The 8,821-nt window shown below is 49.2% G+C and overlaps 1 pseudogene; it reads left to right on the forward strand.

Annotated features, from left to right (window-relative positions):
- Positions 1 to 1,261: 1,261 nt before the first annotated feature.
- LOC120243423 lies at positions 1,262 to 8,303 on the forward strand (annotated as a pseudogene).
- The last annotated feature ends 518 nt before the right edge of the window (positions 8,304 to 8,821 follow it).

Here is an 8,821-nt window from a genome sequence, read left to right on the forward strand (position 1 = left end):
CCTCTGCCTATTAAGTAGATAGTGGGAATGGCCTTCCCTCTCTCTCCAAGGAAAAGGTTGAGTGTTTGAGTTAGAGGTACAGAATGCTCAAGGAACCCTAGTCTGACCTTTTGGCTGCTCTAGTTGAGGACATTTCTTGCTTTTATTCCTGGTAGCTTTTTTGTCAGGTATCAGGAAGTACCTTTTGAACAGCCTATCTCTATGACAGCACTTCTTAGCATTCTTCTTATAACTGACTGTTGAGGAGCCTGAAATCAAGTCCTCCATTAAGAGCAACCTCCGGCTGCATGTAGCCCCAGTTCCAGGAAAAGCTTCAGCTGAAGCCACCTGCGGACCACCCTGGATCAGCCAATCAAAAGAAATGTGTAACATTCCTGTGGTCTGAGTCAGGGCTGGGAACTGCAGATAGTTACTTTGTACAAACTAGCCAATCACTCACCACTTACCTAAACCCCACGTAGTCCCTTTGAGCTCACCTAATAATTGGTAGTTTTCAGAGGATTCTCAAAAGTCATGATTGGGTCCCGCCAAAAGTAACGGACACCTCACAGATACTGAATGGTCAAAACTGTTACCATGGGTGCTGTACAATTGTAATTGGAGCTTATGTGATGATGCTATACGTACAATGTGTGCACCGTAACACCCCCCCCCCCGTCCCTTACCCCATAAAAACCCTGCTCGCTATTGTTCGGGGCTTCACCCTGCTGCCACTGCACCGGTTGATGGGTGAGCCCTTGCTCGAGCTTGTAATAAAGACCCTTTTGTACTTGCATCGGTGCCAGCTCCTTGGTGGTCTCTGGGAATTTGCGATTCGGGCACATCATTTGGTGCGTTGGCCGGGAATCCCAGGACCCCCAGGATCCCCAAACCGAAGGGTAAACCGGCTGGTAAGAACCTAATTGTCTCTGCTTGTCTGGTCTGTTTTATGTTCTGGTCCTGGGGCGTACTGGTATCAGGAAATGGTCAATAACAGTCAAAGAGGACACACTGGGGGCCAAGACCACGGGGGGTCTGGGAGACATTCCAGGCCCCGGCGGAGGGGATGGAGTGCCCCTAATCTTGGAAGAACTTGGTAAAGAGGGGACAGAGTGCCCCTAACTTCAGTAGAACTCGGTAAAAGATGGAGCAGGTCGCTACCGCAAACCGGCATGAGGCTGCCGTCTTATTTTTCTATTGGCTAGCCTTTTGTGTCTCTGTCTCTCTGTGGTTGTCGATTTTCTTTGTTGGTGTCTATTACCTTGTGACTGAGACTGACGCTATGGGACAGATTTCATCCAAACCCCTAGACTTAATGTTAGCCCATTTTGGAGAGGTTAAAAAACGAGCCCATAACCTCTCAGTGATTGTCAGGAAGGGTCCATTTCAAACTTACTGCAGCTCAGAATGGCCCACTTTCAATGTGGGATGGCCGCCAGAGGGGACCTTCGATCGCGACACCATTCTGAAGGTCGAGGATCGGGTTTTCCAACCCAGAACAGGGCATCCCGACCAAGTCCCATACATCGTGGTTTGGGCCGATCTGGTTAATGACCCACCCCCCCCCCCCACCTTGGATTAAGAGTTTCTTGCCTCCACAGAAACCTGAGGTCCAGGCGGTAGCTGAAAAGCACCCGCCCTCCCGGGCTTTGGAGCCGACGAAAAAGGAAACTAAACCCTCTGCACCGCTCTACCCTATCTTACAGGACGGAATGGAGGAAGAGTTCATTTTTCCCCCTCCTCATCAATCCCCTCTACATGGCCCAGCAGGAGGGGCAAGGGCACCACACGAACCACCGGCGTCCCCTGACCCACCGGCCCCATTGGCCCTGGGATTGGCAGAAATGGGCCCTGCCCAAGGGACCCAAAGCCACCGTGGAATAACGCCTGAGGGACCAGACTCTACTATCCTGCCACTGAGGGCCACGGGCCCCCCTGACGATAGGGGCAACCAGCCCCACCATTACTGGCCCTTCGCCACAAGCCATCTGTACAATTTGAGGTCTCAAAACGCTCCGTTCTTGGAGAATCCCCGTGCCCTTATTAACCTATTAGAAACTGTTCTGTTCACTCATCAGCCCACCTGGGATGATTTCCAGCAATTGTTGCAGGTCCTGTTCACTACTGAGGAGCAGAAAGAATCCAGTCGGAAGCCAGGAAATTGGTTCCTGGGCCCACTGGAGTTCCCACTACTGACCAGGCTTGAATTGATGCTGGGTTTCCCCTAGCATGGCCAGATTGGGACTACAACATGGCTGGAGGTAAGGAGAGTCTCTTGGTCTACTGCCAGACTCTGTTGGTAGGTCTCAAGGCTGCAGCTCGCAAGCCTACCAATATGGCTAAGGTATATATAATGTCAGTCAGGGACCAGAGGAAAGCCCCACAGCATTCCTTGAAAGAATAATGGAGGCATTCCGCTAGTACACCCCTATGGATCCTGAGGCCCCAGCAAACCTAGCTGCAGTGGCCATGGCTTTTATCAATCAGTCTGCTCCCAACATTCAGAGAAAACTTCAGAAATTAGAACGTCTAGGAGAAAAGAGTCTCCAAGATCTAGTGGTCATGGCAGAAAGGGTATACAGCAACAGGGAAAGTGCAGAGGACAAACAGATAAGAGCTAAGAAAAGACAAAACCAGGGTTTAGCCAAGATCCTACTCGCGGCAGCTGTGGAACTGGAGGACTGGAAAAGATGTCTCAGGCAGTTGGCCTCAGGAGAAGAAGGTAAGAAAAACTCCCAATGGGTTCCTCGCCTGGGCAAAAATCAATGCGCCTACTGCAAAGAAGAAGGACATTGGGCCAAAGAATGCCCCCACAAAAAAGTCTAAAACTCCCATTCTGGTAATGGGAGATGACAGCGACTAAGGGAGATGGGGTTCAGCACCCCTCCCCGAATCTAGGGTAACTTTAAAAGTGGAGGGGAAGTCCACCGAGTTCTTAGTGGACACTGAGACACAACATTCTGTGCTCCTGCAACCAGTTGGCCCCCTGTCAAACAAAACATCCTGGGTCCAGGGGGCCACAGGGATAAAGCAGTATCCATGGACTACCTGAAGAATGGTGGACCTTGGTGTGGGCCGGGTATCCCACTCCTTTATGGTCATCCCAGACTGCCCCTACCCCTTGGTAGGCCGCGATCTGCTGACCAAGCTGGGAGCTCAAATTCATTTTTCTGCTGAAGGGACTAGGGTATTAGACCAGGCTGGGCAGCCAATACATGTGCTCACCTTGGGGTTGTTGGACGAATATCGCCTGCATGAGACGCCGCTGACACCAGATGCGAGAATTCAACCTTGCCTCCAGCAGTTCCCATCAGTGTGAGCTGAAACTGGAGTAATGGGGTTAGCAAAACATAGTCCCCCATTGTTAATGGAACTAAAGCCGGCCCGGGTCTGTCAATACCCCATGTCCCTGGAAGCAAAAAAAAGGCATAACTCCCCATATCAGGCGCCTACTGGATCTAGGAGTTCTGAGGCCATGTCAGTCGGCCTGGAACACGCCCTTGTTACCCGTCCGCAAGCCAAATTCTAATGATTACAGGCCTGTACAGGATCTGAGAGAGGTCAACAAACGGGTAATGGACATCCACCCGATGGTACCCAACCCCTATATTCTGCTGAGCTCTATTCCGCCTAGCCACATCTGGTACACGGTCCTAGACCTAAAGGATGCCTTTTTTAGCCTCCAACTAGGTCCCAAGAGCCAAGACCTCTTCGCTTTCGAGTGGCACGACCCTGACAAAGGAATCAACCAACAGCTAACATGGACTAAGACTCCCCCAGGGGTTCAAGAACTCCCCCACCATCTTTGACGAAGCCCTACACAAGGACTTGGGTGAGTTCTGCTCCCAACACTCCCAACTGACTCTTTAGCAATATGTGGATGATCTGCTTATTGCAGCTGAGAGTCAAGACACCTGCTTGACCGGTATCAAGAAGTTACTGCAAACCCTGGGGGACCTAGGATACTGGGCCTTAGCCAAAAAGGCCCATATCTGTAAAGAAGAAGTACAGTACTTGGGCTATATCCTCAAGGGAGGTAAGCAGTGGCTGTCACAGGCGAGAAAAGAGACTGTCCTAAGAATCCCCACCCCTAGGAATGCCAGACAAGTGTGGGAATTCCTAGGATCAGCCGGTTTCTGCAGCCTCTGGATTCCTGGGTTTGCTGAGATAGCCCGACCTCTGTATGGGGCCACCAAAGGGCAGCCTAACTTTATCTGGACTGAGGAACATCAGAGGGCTTTTGAGACCTTAAAACAGGCCCTCCTGTCCACACTCGCTTTGGGCCTATTGGACGTGACTAAGCCATTTCATCTGTTTATAGATGAACATGGAGGAATAGCCAAGGGTGTCCTGACCCAGGACTTAGGCCCATGGCGCTGCCCCGTGGCCTGCTATCAAAGAAGCTTGACCCAGTGGCCGCAGGATGGCCCCCATGCCTCTGCATGATAGCGACAGTAGCTCTTCTGGTTAAGGATGCAGACAAATTGACACTAGGACAAGAGTTAACTATCACCACTCCCCATGCCATCGAGAGAGTCTTAAAACAACCGCCAGACCGATGGCTCAGCAATGCCCGCATGACACACTATCAGACTTTGTTGCTTAATCTTACCCAAATCGTTTTCCAGGCCTCCACAGCCCTAAACCCAGCCACACTGCTGCTGGATCCGGACTTAGAAGCACCTTTACAAGACTGTGCCGAGGTCCTGGCTCAAGTTCATGGGACCTGCTCTTATCTGAGGGACACTCCACTTCCAGATGCAGAAGTTACCTGGTTTACAGACGGCAACAGCTTCCTACAGGAGGGACAAAGGTATGCGGGGGTGGCAGTAGTGTCAATGGAAAAAACCATTTGGGCATAATCTTTGACCACTGGCACCTCGACACAGAAGGCTGAGCTCATAGCCCTAACCAAAGCCTGGACTCTGGGAAAAGACAAAAAATTAAACATGTATACAGACAGCAGATACGCTTTCGCTATTGCACAGGTCCATGGGGCCATATACAGAGAAAGGGGGCTACTCACAGCTGAGGGAAAAACTATCAAAAACAAAGAAGAGATCCTAGCCTTACTAAAAGCTTTATGGCTCCCCAAAAAGCTGGCTATTATTCACTGCCCGGGTCACCAAAAGGATAATAATCCGATCTCTAAGGGCAACAACCTAGCAGACCAAGCAGCCAATCAAGCTGCTCTCAGGGCCAATCATACCCTGGCCGTCACCCTGGTTGACCCTGGAGACCCTACTCTCCCTAAAGTCCCCGAATATAGCAAAGAAGATTTACAGTGGATCAAAAAGCTGCCTATGATCCAATACCTAGAAGGATGGTATAGATCAGCAGATGACAAGCAAGCTCATCCTCCCTGAAGATCTAGGGATGAGAGCCCTAACCACGATACACTGTGCCTCCCATATGGGAATCAAAAGAATTCAAGATTTAGTTCGCCATACTAAGATAAAAATCAGAGATGCTAACTAAGATTGAACAGATTGTGGTCAATTGCAAGGCATGCCAACTCACTAACGCCATGAAAAATCCTAACAACCCCGGAACCCACCTGAGGGGAAGACGACCCGGAGCCTACTGGGAGACAGACTTTACTAAGGTAAAATCAAGACTATATGGGTACAAATATCTACTAGTGTTTATAGATACTTTTTCAGGATGGACAGAAGCGTTCCCAACTAAGCATGAGACTGTCCAGATCGTGGCCAAGAAACGCCTAGAAGACATCTTCCCCAGGTATGGCTTTCCTCAGATGATAGGGTCAGACAACGGACCTGCATTTGTGTCCAAGGTAAGTCAGAGTTTAGCCAAAGTCCTGGGGACTGATTGGAAATTACATTGTGCGTACAGACCCCAGAGTTCAGGACAGGTAGAAAGAATGAATAGAACCCTAAAAGAGACCTTAACGAAATTGACCTTGGAGACTGGCGGAGACTGGGTGGCTCTCCTTACTTTTGCACTCTATAGGGTGTGCAATTCTCCATACAAGATGGGATTAACTCCTTTTGAAATCATGTTTGGGATGGCCCCTCCCATTATTCCCAATCTCCAAGCACAGGTGATTAACGAGTTTGAAGATCAGCGCCTACTGAATGCCTTAAAAAAGATCCAGTGGGCACATAAACATGTTTGGCCTAAATTGCATGCCCTCTATGAAACAGGTCCACCACTGGAGCCACATCGCTTCCGCCCCGGTGACTGGGTCTACGTTAAGAGACACTGCCAAGCAAATTTACAGCCCAGATGGAAAGGCCCATACACCGTGCTTCTTACAACCCCGACGGCCCTGAAAGTTGATGGAGTTGCCACGTGAATTCACTATACCCATGCTTGGCTAGCCGACCTGTTTACAGTCAAAGAAGACTACCTGGCTCCAGACCCTCAATGGAAGGCCACAAAGAACCCCGAAAACCCGCTCAAGCTCAAGCTATGCCACTCCTGATTTTTGCTGCTCTACTAACTGTATGTAAATCCAGTCCCAGCCCCCATTTCCCCAACCCTCACCAGCCTACCACCACCAAATGGGTTTTGCGAGGACCCCTAGCAACACCTAGAGACTTGGGATGGGTAATTCAAGAACTGACGTTAACCGGACCAGCGTCCATTACATTCCCCACCTTCCACTTAGATCTCTGTAGTCTGGCGGGAGATCACTAGAACACAAATCCAAGGACTTGTAATGGGCAGTGTGTAGACTGTAACACTTTCGGGTGCCAATCTGGTGCCAGCTGTCAACACCAAAATCTAAGACAACAGACCTTTTATGTGTGCCCTGGGACTGGTAACTTTTGACACCTGCGGAGACACAGAACAATACTTTTGTGCTTCCTGGGGATGTGAAACTATTGCTCCATGGGTCAAACAACCCAATAACGACCTAATTACCCTTGTTCGGATCAATAATGAAACTAGTCCAACCAATAGAAACCCAGTCTCTATTCAATTCACTCCTAAAGGCAAAACAGAAAACTGGTTGGTGGCAAAGGTATGGGGCATTTGACTCTGGCTCCCCAGTAACAACATAAGCTTTCTATTCTCTATTCAAAATCAACTAGTACTTCTGCCTCCAATGGCAATGGGACCTGCGGCCCCATCGGCTGCAAATCATAAACCTAAATCCACCCCAAGTGTGCCTGCCCTTACTCAGGCTATACCAAGCCTCAGTGCTACTAATTTCCCTTGGGTGGCTTACCAATCCAGCCCCCGCCCCCCAAACCAAGGCCAGTAATCTACTCTGTTCTAAACCTTACAGCTTTTTAAATTCCACAAATCTCACCAAAACAGATTGCTGGCTTTGTTTAGATCCACGACCACCTTTCTATGTTGGGTGGGCAATTTCTGGGCAGGTGTCCTACGACACAGAAGGCCACTGTTCCTGGGAACAGCATCCTGTTTTAGCTTTACAGGAAGTAAGTGGCTCAGGCCTTTATGTCTTAGGAAATGGAGGAACTCTGACTACCTTCTCACACTTCAGTCACTTATGTAACCAGACTATGACTGTTACAGGGTCCTCCTACCTTAGACCCCCTAATGGAACATGGTTCGCAGGTACTTCTGGCCTTACGCCCTGCCTCCACCCTCAAATATTAAATAATAACACTTTATGTGCCCTAGTCACCCTCTTTCCACAAGTATATTACCTACCTGCATCTACATCTTCGTTCTTTGAGATCCAACCTGAACATGAACACTCCCGAGCCAAGTGAGACTTAGGGGTGTCGGCCGCCCTCCTAACCCTTATAGTTGGAACAGGAATAGCGGCTGGGGTCGGAACGGGCACAGCTGCTCTAATACGAGACAACCAGCAGTTTGATGCCTTGTCCTAAGCCATCGACCTTGATTTAGTCCAACTAGAAAATTCTATTCGCCACTTACAAGGTTCCTTAGATTCTTTGGCTGAGATGGTGCTACAGAACAGGCGGGGACTAGACCTAATATTACACTAAGGAGGATTATGCCAGGCTTTGGGAGAACAATGTTGTTTCTATGCCAATAACTTGGGAATTTACAAGACAGCTTAGCTGTTGTACGCAAACATCTACAAGAAAGAGCAAAAATAAAAGAACAGAGTCAAAATTGGTATGAAAACATCTTTAACTGGTCTTCCTGGCTCACCACTCTCATTACAGCCTTTGCAGGCCCCTTAGTGCTTCTGCTGCTACTCCTGACTTTAGGACCTTGCATTTTAAATAGATTGGTCGCCTTCATGCGTGAACGCCTGAGGGCAATACACTCAGGGTATTTAAGTTCCAGTACCACCACCCTAATGATTGGGACCCAACAGAAGACCCATGATTGGACCTTCAAATACACAAGAGAAGGGGGGAATGAGGAGCCTGAAATCAAGTCCTCCATTAAGAGCAACCTCGGGCTGCATGTAGCCCCAGTTCCAGGAAAAGTTTCAGCTGAAGCCACCCTTGGACAACCCTTTTATCAGCCAATCAAAAGAAATGTGTAACATTCCTGTGGTCTGAGTCAGGGCTGGAAACTGCAGATAGTTCCTTTGTACAAACTAGCCAATCACTCACCACTTACCTAAACCCCACGTAGGCCCTTTGAGCTCACCTCATAATTGGTAGTTTTCAAAGGATTCTTAAAAGTCATGATTGGGTTCCACCAAAAGTAACAGACACTTCACAGATACTAAATGGTCAAAACTGTTACCATGGGTGCTGTACAATTGTAATTGGAGCTTATGTGATGATGCTATATGTACAACGTGTGCACCGTAACACCCCCCTCGTCCCTTGCCCCATAAAAACCCTGCTCGCTCTTGTTCAGGGCTTCATCCTGCTGCCACTGCGCCAGTTGACGGGTGAGCCCTTGCTCGAGCTTG

Source organism: Hyaena hyaena, unplaced genomic scaffold (assembly GCF_003009895.1).
Source record: "Hyaena hyaena isolate Hyena2069 unplaced genomic scaffold, ASM300989v1 scaffold_342, whole genome shotgun sequence".
Taxonomy (NCBI): domain Eukaryota; kingdom Metazoa; phylum Chordata; class Mammalia; order Carnivora; family Hyaenidae; genus Hyaena; species Hyaena hyaena.